Source organism: Siphateles boraxobius, unplaced genomic scaffold (genome assembly GCF_051911475.1).
Source record: "Siphateles boraxobius isolate OS27281-9 unplaced genomic scaffold, OSU_SipBor_1 19, whole genome shotgun sequence".
Classification (NCBI taxonomy): domain Eukaryota; kingdom Metazoa; phylum Chordata; class Actinopteri; order Cypriniformes; family Leuciscidae; genus Siphateles; species Siphateles boraxobius.
In genome coordinates, this window is record NW_027508799.1 from 940,171 (window position 1) to 954,514 (window position 14,344).

Genomic DNA, 14,344 nt, shown 5'->3' on the forward strand with positions numbered 1-14,344 from the left:
CTTGGATTCAAATGGCAGGACTCGGGAAACAGGGAACCAGACTGGAATACTGGAGACAGCAAGACAGGGAGACAAAGGTGAGTATATTCAGGGGTGAGTATAGTTACGTGATGGATCTTCGTTGGCAGACTTGGAAACTTCGGGAAATCGTGGGTAACGGTCTTCTCCTGTTGGAGGCTTGACAATGACTGGGGTGTGCGTGAGTGTTTTATAGGGCTGGGTAAAGAGGTGACTGATTGTGAACAGGTGTGACTGGTTAATATTCCGGGGAGAGTGACCTTTGAGTGGTGGATGGGAATGAATCTGATTGATTCCTGACAAAAACAAGTGTTTTTTTGTTTCAACAAATGATTCTCAACTATGTTATAAAAGATATACCAAAACGATTTGATATACCATTTTAAGTTTTAGATCTGTTTGATGATCATATTATTATGAATTGTCATAAACGCCTTTATGTTATATTTGGTGTTTCTTAGTAATCTCTGCCACAAAAGCTAAACAAAACAAAACGATTTAAGCATGGCATGATACCAGCAAGATTGTACCAAGAAGTGTAATTGATTTTCTTATTAAAAAGTTCATCACACTATTTACAATTTGTACACAAGGCAATTCAAAGTGATTCACAGTTGTATAAAAACAATAATGCTTATGCGCATAATAATAATAATCATTAATTATTATAATATTATAATAATTAATTACATAAAAAAGAAATGCTGTAGTAAAATACTTTCAGTTGGAATATGACAGCTATGTAACGTTCTGTTTATGCCTGTGTCCTTTCAGATTATGTATGCATACCCGGTTTTACGAAGAACCTCTGAGGGTCGACTCCTTATGGGGCCAACTGAGGAGGCCAATAGGAGGAAGATCGTGTTGGCAGGGAGGGCCAGGTGTAAGGAGGAGGTCCTGGCTGAGGCCACTGCCTTTGTGAGGCAGAATGGAGGGAATCCTGGAGACCAGTTCCTGGTTCTGGCTCACTGCAAGATCCAGTTTGGGAAACACCAGGGTCAGAGGTTCCTGTGGCTGCTGGAGAACTCACTGGGGTATGCCTGCTATCTGGTCAGCAGCATTTTGGGGGAGGAGGAGAGGGACAACCCGCTGTCTGACAACAAACACCTGTTCCTCAGATACACCTCGAAGATCAGGGAGGTAGGCGAGGCTGTGGAGGTGTGTCATATAAAACAGGCCATGCTGCAGGAGGCCCAGAGGACAGGAGACTCTGGATGTCTGATGGTGGAGTTTGGGGATTTTAAGGGTAGGTCAATGAAGGAGGTGTATGAGGACCCAAGCAAGGAGGCCCAGGCTATTATCATCACCTACCTGAAGAAGGCAAAGGCCGGGCCTAACACCAATATGGCCCTTTTCAAAGCATACGTGCTGAAGAGGCAGGCTCCAGCCCACGTGCCCACCACCATTGTGCCCACTGCATCTGTCCTCACTGCTGCTGTGCCCACTGCCACTGTGTCTGTTCCTCCTCCACCTACTGCCACTAAGAACAGGCCACTGCTGGCGACCAATGTGAAGGCCCTGTTGGCGTGGGGGAAGCATTTATCTGCTTCACAGCTGGCACAAAAGATTTTGTCTCCAGCCAAACCCTGTAAGTGATTTGCAAGCTTTAAAATCATTACAGTATATATTATGCAGTATATATGTCTAACGAAAATACGTGTTCAACAGCTGCAGGACCACGTGTACCACCTGCGTCTGAGTCCGCAGCCCGGAGACAGCTCTTTACATGGGGTGAGTATCACTTAACGCATACAAGTGTGTTGGTGACATGTGCTTAGTGTTTTATATTATTTTACAGACTCTGCTGCTACGGATTTTTTTGAGGAGGAAGATGACCTGGAGATGGCAACTGTAGCCTCACAAGCTGAGGAACAACTTCCTCAAGGTATGTAAATCTTAAACAATATTTTACAAACAATTACAAATAAAACAAAACAGTATTTTTTAAATGACATATTATTTTATTTCACAACACAGAGGAATGGCACTTCTCAGGTGTCAATCTACATTCACTCTTTAAGTGAACATCCTCAAAGGAAAAAAGATAATTTAAAGGTGTATGTAAAAGGTTTTTTTTTTTTTTTATCGTAATCACTGACTAAAGCTCATTCTTGTCATCTCACACTTCCCCCACTCCCCTTGGAATAAGTGGCTGTTGTAGTGTTTGGTCTGCTTCGCTTCACACTTGGCTGATCCCATCTTTTTTTCTTCTTGTATTTCTTCTAATGGTGCTTGGATGAAAAAAAGGATGATTTTCACTGCTTCCTTCCATCTTTTAATCATCATGTCATCTCTCAACTAATCATACATGCTTTGCAGTAAACCTTGTACAAGCTGTCCAGCAGAGCTGAGAAAGTCATGCAGTGAAAGTCTAAAACAATAAGATAATTTTGTTGTGTTTTTTTACGCTCCAGCCACTGCAGGCTCGAGAGGCCCTGCTCCTGCCCCGGCTCGTGCTACTGTCCCTGCTCCTGCCCCTTGTCCTGCTCCTCCAGCAATGTGGACCCCTGGCCAGGTGTCCCAGTCGCCTGCAGAGCTTCCTGTCCACTGGAAAGAGTAACTCCCATCTTTCCAGCAAGGCCTTCAACCCCTGTCCCTCTGCACCAGGACCATCCTCACTACAGCCACCCACAGGACTGCAGCGCCCTGCCCAGCCTCCTCTGCAGTCTCCTCCTCTGCGCCCTGCCCAGCCTCCTCTGCAGTCTCCTCCTCTGCGCCCTGCCCAGCCTCCTCTGCAGTCTCCTCCTCTGCGCCCTGCCAAGCCTCCTCTGCAGTCTCCTCCTCTGCGCCCTGTTCAGCCTCCTCTGCAGTCTCCTCCACAGCCTTCTGTCCAGCCAAGTGCTGCCTCTGCTCCTGCAACATCAACTGGGTCCAGTGTTGCAGACCAGGCTCCTGTAAGTAAGCTTCTCATTATTCGTATGCAGGTGCTGCAGCGTGATTTCCAATGACCACAAAAAAAGAGGCCGCATTTCCTCTGTGCTGGAAACTTTGCACTGGCTACCTTTTAATTGTAGATTTAATAAAAAAATTGCGCTTTAAGCCATGCAAGCTGAAATGTTTGCGGCTCGGCAGCAGCAGGGAGGATGTATGTTTCGGCTCATTGGTATAGGGGTATGATTCTCGCTTAGGTTGCGAGAGGTCCCGGGTTCAAATCCCGGACGAGCCCATTATTAGGCTTTGCTTTTAATCTCTTCAGCCTGATTAGGGCAACCAGGATATTTATATCCCGGGTTTCGGCAGAGGAACCATGTCCGCCTCTTTTAGTCTACCTGATTCCACCTAGCCTCATCGCTATCTGCCTCTCAGACAGCCAGCTATCAGGAAGTGTTGGTTCCATGGTGTAATGGTTAGCACTTTGGGCTTTGAATCCAGCGATCCAAGTTCCAATCTCGGTAGAACCTTTTTAGGTCCATGGGGAAACATGGGCTTAAAAAGCAAAGGCTTCATTTGCTCCTTGCTATCGTGCTTTTGGACTCAATGACTTAAATCTCTGCTGCTCATGGGAAAAGTTGACACACGCCAAGGTTCCATGGTGTAATGGTTTGCACTCTTGGCTCTGAATCCAGCGATCCGAGTTCAAATCTCGGTGGGACCTGCTTTTGCCAGGAATGTGTGCAGTACCTCGTTCGAAAAATTTTTTTCGGCAGCACTGAGCCGCAAGAGCTCATCTAGGTAGTGCCTCTTGAAGGGGGGCGTAAAAAGGATGGACAGCACTGGAGAATGCAGGCATCGATCCCGCTACCTCTCGCATGCTAAGCGAGCGCTCTACCATTTGAGCTAATTCCCCTCGATGATGGAGAGGAGGTGTCCATCGCTCTCAAAGACAAAGACGAGGCGCGATCACTGGCTACCTTTTAATTGTAGATCCGAGTTCAAATCTCGGTGGGACCTGCATTTGCCAGGAATGTGTGCAGTACCTCGTTCGAAAAAACATTTTCGGCAGCACTGAGCCGCAAGAGCTCATCTAGGTAGTGCCCCTTGAAGGGGGGCTTAAAAAGGATGGACAGCACTGGAGAATGCAGGCATCGATCCCACTACCTCTCGCTTGCGCCTACTGCTTCCTACCGATTGAGCCAAAGTAAGCCCAAAGTAAGCCCACGTGAGCCAATCGCGTTTCTCTGCTGTGGGTTACTTTTGACCAATCGCGTTCTCTCCTGTGGCTTACTTTTGACCAATCGTGTTTCTCTCCTGTGGCTTACTTTTGACCAATCGCCTTTCTCTCCTGTGGCTTACTTTTGACCAATCGCGTTTCTCTCCTGGCTCTGCTCCTGTGGCTTACTTTTGACCAATCGGCGACCGCTATTATTATCGTCATCTTTGCAATCTTTGCAACAGGTAAGTCTATTCTTCACGACTGTATAATCGATCATTATTCATTCATAAACAGTGTTTGTTTTTGGACAATTAAACATGTCAATAAAGGTAGCTAGCGTGTAATAGCACACGTTTTCTTCTGTACATGTGAACCTGCAACTTTACCATGTGTAAGGAGGAGGTCCTGGCTGAGGCCACTGCCTTTGTGAGGCAGAATGGAGGGAATCCTGGAGACCAGTTCCTGGTTCTGGCTCACTGCAAGATCCAGTTTGGGAAACACCAGGGTCAGAGGTTCCTGTGGCTGCTGGAGAACTCACTGGGGTATGCCTGCTATCTGGTCAGCAGCATTTTGGGGGAGGAGGAGAGGGACAACCCGCTGTCTGACAACAAACACCTGTTCCTCAGATACACCTCGAAGATCAGGGAGGTAGGCGAGGCTGTGGAGGTGTGTCATATAAAACAGGCCATGCTGCAGGAGGCCCAGAGGACAGGAGACTCTGGATGTCTGATGGTGGAGTTTGGGGATTTTAAGGGTAGGTCAATGAAGGAGGTGTATGAGGACCCAAGCAAGGAGGCCCAGGCTATTATCATCACCTACCTGAAGAAGGCAAAGGCCGGGCCTAACACCAATATGGCCCTTTTCAAAGCATACGTGCTGAAGAGGCAGGCTCCAGCCCACGTGCCCACCACCACTGTGCCCACTGCATCTGTCCTCACTGCTGCTGTGCCCACTGCCACTGTGTCTGTTCCTCCTCCACCTACTGCCACTAAGAACAGGCCACTGCTGGCGACCAATGTGAAGGCCCTGTTGGCGTGGGGGAAGCATTTATCTGCTTCACAGCTGGCACAAAAGATTTTGTCTCCAGCCAAACCCTGTAAGTGATTTGCAAGCTTTAAAATCATTACAGTATATATTATGCAGTATATATGTCTAACGAAAATACGTGTTCAACAGCTGCAGGACCACGTGTACCACCTGCGTCTGAGTCCGCAGCCCGGAGACAGCTCTTTACATGGGGTGAGTATCACTTAACGCATACAAGTGTGTTGGTGACATGTGCTTAGTGTTTTATATTATTTTACAGACTCTGCTGCTACGGATTTTTTTGAGGAGGAAGATGACCTGGAGATGGCAACTGTAGCCTCACAAGCTGAGGAACAACTTCCTCAAGGTATGTAAATCTTAAACAATATTTTACAAACAATTACAAATAAAACAAAACAGTATTTTTTAAATGACATATTATTTTATTTCACAACACAGAGGAATGGCACTTCTCAGGTGTCAATCTACATTCACTCTTTAAGTGAACATCCTCAAAGGAAAAAAGATAATTTAAAGGTGTATGTAAAAGGTTTTTTTTTTTTTTTTATCGTAATCACTGACTAAAGCTCATTCTTGTCATCTCACACTTCCCCCACTCCCCTTGGAATAAGTGGCTGTTGTAGTGTTTGGTCTGCTTCGCTTCACACTTGGCTGATCCCATCTTTTTTTCTTCTTGTATTTCTTCTAATGGTGCTTGGATGAAAAAAAGGATGATTTTCACTGCTTCCTTCCATCTTTTAATCATCATGTCATCTCTCAACTAATCATACATGCTTTGCAGTAAACCTTGTAATCGCAGTAGCTGTCCAGCAGAGCTGAGAAAGTCATGCAGTGAAAGTCTAAAACAATAAGATAATTTTGTTGTGTTTTTTTACGCTCCAGCCACTGCAGGCTCGAGAGGCCCTGCTCCTGCCCCGGCTCGTGCTACTGCCCCTGCTCCTGCCCCTTGTCCTGCTCCTCCAGCAATGTGGACCCCTGGCCAGGTGTCCCAGTCGCCTGCAGAGCTTCCTGTCCACTGGAAAGAGCAACTCCCATCTTTCCAGCAAGGCCTTCAACCCCTGTCCCTCTGCACCAGGACCATCCTCACTACAGCCACCCACAGGACTGCAGCGCCCTGCCCAGCCTCCTCTGCAGTCTCCTCCTCTGCGCCCTGCCCAGCCTCCTCTGCAGTCTCCTCCTCTGCGCCCTGCCCAGCCTCCTCTGCAGTCTCCTCCTCTGCGCCCTGCCCAGCCTCCTCTGCAGTCTCCTCCTCTGTGCCCTGTTCAGCCTCCTCTGCAGTCTCCTCCACAGCCTTCTGTCCAGCCAAGTGCTGCCTCTGCTCCTGCAACATCAACTGGGTCCAGTGTTGCAGACCAGGCTCCTGTAAGTAAGCTTCTCATTATTCGTATGCAGGTGCTGCAGCGTGATTTCCAATGACCACAACAAAAGAGGCCGCATTTCCTCTGTGCTGGAAACTTTGCACTGGCTACCTTTTAATTGTAGATTTAATAAAAAAAATGCGCTTTAAGCCATGCAAGCTGGAATGTTTGCGGCTCGGCAGCAGCAGGGAGGATGTATGTTTCGGCTCATTGGTATAGGGGTATGATTCTCGCTTAGGGTGCGAGAGGTCCCGGGTTCAAATCCTGGACGAGCCCATTATTAGGCTTTGCTTTTAATCTCTTCAGCCTGATTAGGGCAACCAGGATATTTATATCCCGGGTTTCGGCAGAGGAACCACGTCCGCCTCTTTTAGTCTACCTGATTCCACCTAGCCTCATCGCTATCTGCCTCTCAGACAGCCAGCTATCAGGAAGTGTTGGTTCCATGGTGTAATGGTTAGCACTTTGGGCTTTGAATCCAGCGATCCAAGTTCCAATCTCGGTAGAACCTTTTTAGGTTCTTTGCGGAAGGGTGCGAAAAAGCAGAGGTGATGCGCAACTGCTGACGTGGCAGTGAAATTGGCAATCTCAAACAGAGTCGGAATTGGGGAAACATGGGCTTAAAAATCAAAGGCTTCAATTGCTCCTTGCTATCGTGCTTCTGGACTCAATGACTTAAATCTCTGCTGCTCATGGGAAAAGTTGACACACGCCAAGGTTCCATGGTGTAATGGTTAGCACTCTGGGCTCTGAATCCAGCGATCCGAGTTCAAATCTCGGTGGGACCTGCTTTTGCCAGGAATGTGTGCAGTACCTCGTTCGAAAAAACTTTTTCGGCAGCACTGAGCCGCAAGAGCTCATCTAGGTAGTGCCTCTTGAAGGGGGGCGTAAAAAGGATGGACAGCACTGGAGAATGCAGGCATCGATCCCGCTACCTCTCGCATGCTAAGCGAGCGCTCTACCATTTGAGCTAATTCCCCTCGATGATGGAGTGGAGGTGTCCATCGCTCTCAAAGACAAAGACGAGGCGCGATCACTGGCTACCTTTTAATTGTAGATCCGAGTTCAAATCTCGGTGGGACCTGCATTTGCCAGGAATGTGTGCAGTACCTCGTTCGAAAAAACATTTTCGGCAGCACTGAGCCGCAAGAGCTCATCTAGGTAGTGCCCCTTGAAGGGGGGCGTAAAAAGGATGGACAGCACTGGAGAATGTAGGCATCGATCCCACTACCTCTCGCTTGCGCCTACTGCTTCCTACCGATTGAGCCAAAGTAAGCCCAAAGTAAGCCCACGTGAGCCAATCGTGTTTCTCTGCTGTGGCTTACTTTTGACCAATCGCGTTCTCTCCTGTGGCTTACTTTTGACCAATCGTGTTTCTCTCCTGTGGCTTACTTTTGACCAATCGCCTTTCTCTCCTGTGGCTTACTTTTGACCAATCGCGTTTCTCTCCTGGCTCTGCTCCTGTGGCTTACTTTTGACCAATCGGCGACCGCTATTATTAGGCAAGGCAAGGCAAGGCAAGTTTATTTATATAGCACATTTCATACACAATGGTAATTCAAAGTGCTTTACATAGAAGAAATTAAAATAATCAAAAGAAATCAGAATAATTAAAACAGTTTGGAATAAAAGATAAAATACAGAAATAATCAAATGAAATCAGAATAATTAAAACATAAAATAAAATACAGTGCAAACAGTCGGACGAACAGTGGCACAGTGCTCATTCAGTAAATGCACAGTTAAACAGATGTGTTTTGAGTCTGGATTTGAATGTGACTACTGTAGGAGCACATCTGATCTCTTCTGGAAGCTGGTTCCAGCTGCGGCTGGCATAGTAGCTAAAAGCAGACTCGCCATGCTTAGAGTGAACCCTTGGTATTTCTAGCCGATGTGATCCTAATGATCTGAGTGATCTGTTGGGTTTATATTCACTGAGCATATCTGCAATGTATTGAGGTCTTAGGCCATTGAATGATTTATATACCAGTAATAATACTTTAAAATCAATCCTAAATGTAACTGGCAGCCAGTGTAAAGACCTGAGGACTGGTGTGATGTGTTCATATTTTCTGGTTCTGCTCAGAATCCTAGCAGCAGCGTTCTGTATGAGCTGCAACTGTCTTATGGTCTTTTTGGGAAGGCCAGTGAGAAGTCCATTACAATAATCCACCCTACTGGTGATGAAAGCATGCACAAGTTTTTCTAAGTCTTGACTGGAAACAAAGCATCTAATTCTTGCAATATTTTTCAGGTGATAATATGCTGATTTAGTTATTGCTTTGACATGACTACTGAAACTAAGGTCTGACTCTAGAGACACACCCAGATTCCTGACTTGATTTTTAGTTGTTTGACCCCTAGACTGAAGGTATGCGTTCACCTTGAGAACTTCATCTTTGTTTCCAAACGCAATGACTTCAGTTTTGTCTTTGTTTAACTGAAGAAAGTTTTGGCACATCCAATTGTTTACTTCATCAATGCATTGGCAAAGGGAGTCAATGGGGCTGTAATCGTTAGGCGATAGGGATAAGTAGAGCTGTGTGTCGTCTGCATAGCTATGGTAAGCCATTTGGTTCTTTCTCATTATTTGGCTCATTGGGAGCATGTACAGGTTCAATAGGAGTGGCACAAGAATTGAGCCTTGAGGGACTCCGCATGTCATGGATGTCCACTCAGACTTATGGTCTCCTATACTCACATAATAACCTCTGCCTCCTAAGTATGACCTGAACCATTTTAGGACTATCCCAGAAAGCCCGACCCAGTTTTCCAGCCTGTCAAGAAGTATTTTGTGATCGACAGTGTCAAATGCAGCACTGAGGTCGAGTAGTACCAGCACTGATAATTTGCCTGTATCAGTATTTAAGCGAATATCATTTATTATCTTTATGAGCGCGGCATCTGTACTGTGGTGCGGTCGGAAACCAGATTGAAAATGGTCAAAGTATCCATTCGAGCTTAAGAATTTTTTCAGCTGATTGAAGACAACTTTTTCAATGATCTTGCCTATGAAAGGAAGATTTGATATCGGTCTATAGTTGTTTAATATGGTCTTATCCAGATTGCTCTTTTTCAGGAGGGGCTTGACGACAGCAGTTTTCAGGGAGGTCGGAAAACTCCCAGAGAGAAGTGAGGCATTTACCACTTCCAGGAGATCTGCTTCTAAGCTGTGTAACACATTTTTGAAAAAAGATGTGGGAAGTGCGTCAAGGGCGCAGGTTGATGTTTTTAGTTGCTTCCAAAATTTTGCCATCAATTTCTTCGAAATCAGACATAGTGGCTACTTTCTCGTGCTGTTGTCTGATCTGCCTGACCCCAGCGCAACTCAAGGATGAGCTGATCACCTTTCTGATATTATTGATTTTCTCAGAGAAGAAAGAAGTAAACTCACTGCACTTTCTCACTGAGAGCATTTCACTGGGAATCTGGCTTGGGGGGGTTGTCAGTCTCTCTACAGTAGCAAAAAGAGTGCGTGTGTTGTTTATATTGCTGTTTATAATATTCGAGAAAAAAGTCTGTCTAGCTTTGCTTAGTTCCTTATTGAAAGCATGGATGCTGTCTTTGTAGATGTTATAATGGACTACAAGTTTTGTCTTCCGCCACATGCGCTCTGCTTTTCTGCATTGTCTTTTCATATTTTGCACTGCTGTTGAGTTTCTCCAAGGTGCTTTTTGTCTGCCACTCTTCTTCCTGACTTTCACAGGAGCAATATCATCAATTACACTCTTAACTTTTGAGTTAAAAGAATCAAGGAGAAAATCAACAGAGTCAGCAGATATGCTTGGTGTTAAAGATATAGCCTTCATAAATAGTACACTAGTGTTCTCATTTAAGCATCTCTTCTTGACAGACACAGATCTAGCTTCAATGGCAGGAGAGATCAATATATCAAAGAAAATACAAAAATGATCAGACAGTGCTACATCCTTAATAACAATTGATGAAATGTTTAGACCCTTATTGATAAGTAAATCTAGAGTGTGTCCACGATTATGTGTGGGTCCATGTACATGCTGAGTCAGATCAAAAGTTTTTAAAACAGTTTTGATTTCTTTTGCCATATTGTTTTCTGCATTATCTATGTGAATGTTAAAATCTCCAGCAATGGCAAAGCAGTCAAACTCTGAGGAAATTGTTGATAACAGTTCTGTTCAGTTCTCAGCAAAAGCTGGAGAGTATTTTGGAGGCCTGTAAACAATGATAAGTAAATTGCGTGGAGCACCTTTTAACACAATACCCAGATACTCGAAAGACGGGTAATTCCCAAATGATATTTGCTTACATTGATAGACATCTTTATAAAGAGCAGCTAAACCTCCGCCTCTTCTGACAGCTCTGCAGACACTCATAAAAGTAAAGTTAGGAGGGGCTGTTTCATTGAGGACTGTTGCACTGCAACTTTCTTCTAGCCAAGTTTCATTTAGCAACATAAAATCCAGGTTGTATGTGGTTATTAAGTCGTTGACTAAAAGTGATTTATTTTTAAGTGAGCGGATGTTTAAAAGTGCTAACTTAACAGTCTTACTTTTTGTCCCCACAGCAATCTTGGTATGTCGTGTAATAGGCACCAGATTAGATTGGTTTGCTGTACGGCTTTTGAAGGCCTTAGACTTTCTATCATGTAATCGAACAGCAATAGAAAAAGATACAGGCACACTGGGTTCCCGCTTGTTCTGTAAACATTTGAGAAAGTTATTGTTATCATAGCGGGGACCCGACACATATCACTGAGAGCTGGTATCAGTTGTTTTTGGTTCACCTCGAGCCGCTGGAGGAGGGTGTGGGCCCTGGCGCTGTGGCAGAGGCCGAAGAGCTCTCACAGGAGGAGGGGGAGGGCGAGCTGGGCCCGCAGGCTTTGGTGGTTGTGGGGCCTGGCGTTTTTTGGTTGGTATCTGGGGGCTCGCAGCAAAAGAGTGGGATAGTCTAGTTCCAGCATGCACCAGTTGTTCCATTTTCTCTGAGAAGCACAGAAGTGGAGATGCTGGAGAGAGTGGTAATGTTTCCGGTGAGAGGGATTTTTGCTCTGGTGTTATTGGAGGCTGTAATATGCTGTCCTGGTTTCCCTGGCTGTTTTCCAGAAAGTCGTCTATGGGTGCTGTATCTTGGAGCAGTGCTGGTATGTCACAGTCTGTCTGTGGTGAGCTCTGTGGGCAGGGCTCAGCTGAGATTGTGTCCGTGAGCAGAGGTTGTTGTGGCTGAGTGGTGTTATCACTGTCCTTGTGTGATGTGTCAACCGCATGTCCATTCAGGTGCTGAAATGAAATCCTGTGGTCATTCATACTGTATCCAGGTGTGTGTGTGCCATTCAGGTTGAGTGGATTGGCACACATTGCAGAAGGATGACGGAGGGAGAAGTAGATATTGTCCTTTAGCACTCTTGAACCAAGTTTGTTTGGGTGGTGGCCATCCTGTTGAAACAGTTGCCTCTGACTCCAGAAAAGATTGAAGTTGTCAATAAAGTTCACTCCTTTTATATTGCAGGTTTTTTGCAGCCATGTATTAAGCCCAAGCAACCGTGAAAACCTGTTTGTTCCTCTTGCTGGGAGTGGTCCACTGATGAATGTTTGAACTTTCAGTCTTTTAAGTGTTTCAAAAAGTTCATTGAAATCCTTTTTAAGAAGTTCCGACTGCTCTTTATGAATATCATTCTTCCCCACATGAATGATGAGTCGATTTGCAGTCTTATGTTTCATCAGAATGTTCTGAAGTTCCCTGTTTACATCAGAAGTTGTTGCTTGTGGAAGGCAGCACGTTGTTGTATCCCTGCTATTAATGTTTCTGATTACGGAGTCGCCCACTATCAGAGTCCTGGGCTCGGCTGCACTGTGAGCTGAGTGCCGCTGTCTGCTCGACCTTGAGCCCCAGTTAGCATCAGTGTTAGCTACTGGCTGATTCTGTCTGTGTGCGATCACATTCATCAAATTTGGGGATTCCTCATTCATTAATACTTCAAATCTGTTCTCAAGATGTATAGGCGGTGGTAGGAGACCAGTGTTTGCAGTCCTTGTCAGAGCCGTATCTGGGGTAGAGGATGCTACTGCAGTAATATGTGATGCTCGTGACAATCTGATGTCTCGAGTGCCTTTGGGTCTCGCACCCTGTTTGTGCCATCGATTAGTAAAACGATCGGCTTGTTTCTCTACACTCAGTATGGCCTGTCGAGAAGCACTAGATTCATGGGACTCACCGGCTGTATGCTGAGGACGTCCATGACGAAGCTCTGTTGTGTGTTCCGTCTGGTTTGGTGGTCCCGCAATTAACTTTGTTTCAAGAATTGCAATCCTTTGTAAAAGTCTGTGGCAGTTGGAGCAGCAAGTAGATTCCAGAGGAGGCATTTTCTTATCCTTATGAATGTAGGCAGTTGTGTTTTCTCTTCCCCGGAATGTAAGCTTTCAGTGGGAGGCTGGTCGAATAAAATAATTCTGCTTTTTTTTGTAGTAATCCAAGCGTTTGAGCACTGTGCTGATTTGCTGAAGTTAAAATTAGATGATAAAAGGAGATAAATTATAGAAATATAAAAGCGATAGAGCAAAGCGCGGAGCAGTAAGCGAGAGCGTCCGAACAGTAGCTGAGCAGGAAGTAGTCGTCATCAGTAGTAATTATCGTCATCTTTGCAACAGGTAAGTCTATTCTTCACGACTGTATAATCGATCATTATTTATTAATAAACAGTGTTTGTTTTTAGACAATTAAACATGCCAATAAAGCTAGCTAGCGTGTAATAGCACACGTTTTCTTCTGTACATGTGAACCTGCAACTTTACCATGATATAATAAAAAAACATGCCACTACTGTCAAGATAATTAGCCGACCGCTAATTAAGCTATATCCTCCTTAAACCATTTTTTTGTTGTTGTTAATTTAGTATTTTTTTGTGTCATTCATTACATTATTTTGAGCACAAGAAGATTTTTACTAAAACCTTTAAAAAAAAAGTTTAATTCATATATGTTATACTATACTATGTTATACACCAGTATACATATTTATGTTATCTTTTTAAATACTATGTTATACATATTTAAAAAGACATGAATAGGCAAAAACAAGTGTTTTTTTGTTTCAACAAATGATTCTCAACTATGTTATAAAAGATATACCAAAACGATTTAATATACCATTTTAAGTTTTAGATCTGTTTGATGATCATATTATTATGAATTGTCATAAACGCCTTTATGTTATATTTGGTGTTTCTTAGTAATCTCTGCCACAAAAGCTAAACAAAACAAAACGATTTAAGCATGGCATGATACCAGCAAGATTGTACCAAGAAGTGTTATTTATTTTCTTATTAATTAGTTCATCACACTATTTACAATTTGTACACAAGGCAATTCAAAGTGATTCACAGTTGTATAAAAATCAATAATGCTTATGCTCATAATAATAATAATCATTAATTATTATAATATTATAATAATTAATTACATAAAAAAATGCTGTAGTAAAATACTTTCAGTTGGAATATGACAGCTATGTAACGTTCTGTTTATGCCTGTGTCCTTTCAGATTATGTATGCATACCCGGTTTTACAAAGAACCTCTGAGGGTCGACTCCTTATGGGGCCAACTGAGGAGGCCAATAGGAGGAAGATCGTGTTGGCAGGGAGGGCCAGGTGTAAAGAGGAGGTCCTGGCTGAGGCCACTGCCTTTGTGAGGCAGAATGGAGGGAATCCTGGAGACCAGTTCCTGGTTCTGGCTCACTGCAAGATCCAGTTTGGGAAACACCAGGGTCAGAGGTTCCTGTGGCTGCTGAAGAACTCACTGTGGTATGCCTGCTATCTGGTCAGCAGCATTTTGGGGGAGGAGGAGAGGGACAAC

At 44.5% G+C, this 14,344-nt stretch overlaps 1 non-coding gene across 1 annotated transcript; it reads left to right on the forward strand.

Moving 5' to 3' along the window:
* Window positions 1-7,232: 7,232 nt before the first annotated feature.
* trnaq-cug (transfer RNA glutamine (anticodon CUG)) lies at window positions 7,233-7,304 on the forward strand. The gene has a single exon. It is a non-coding gene; the product is annotated as a tRNA-Gln (tRNA).
* Window positions 7,305-14,344: the final 7,040 nt, after the last annotated feature.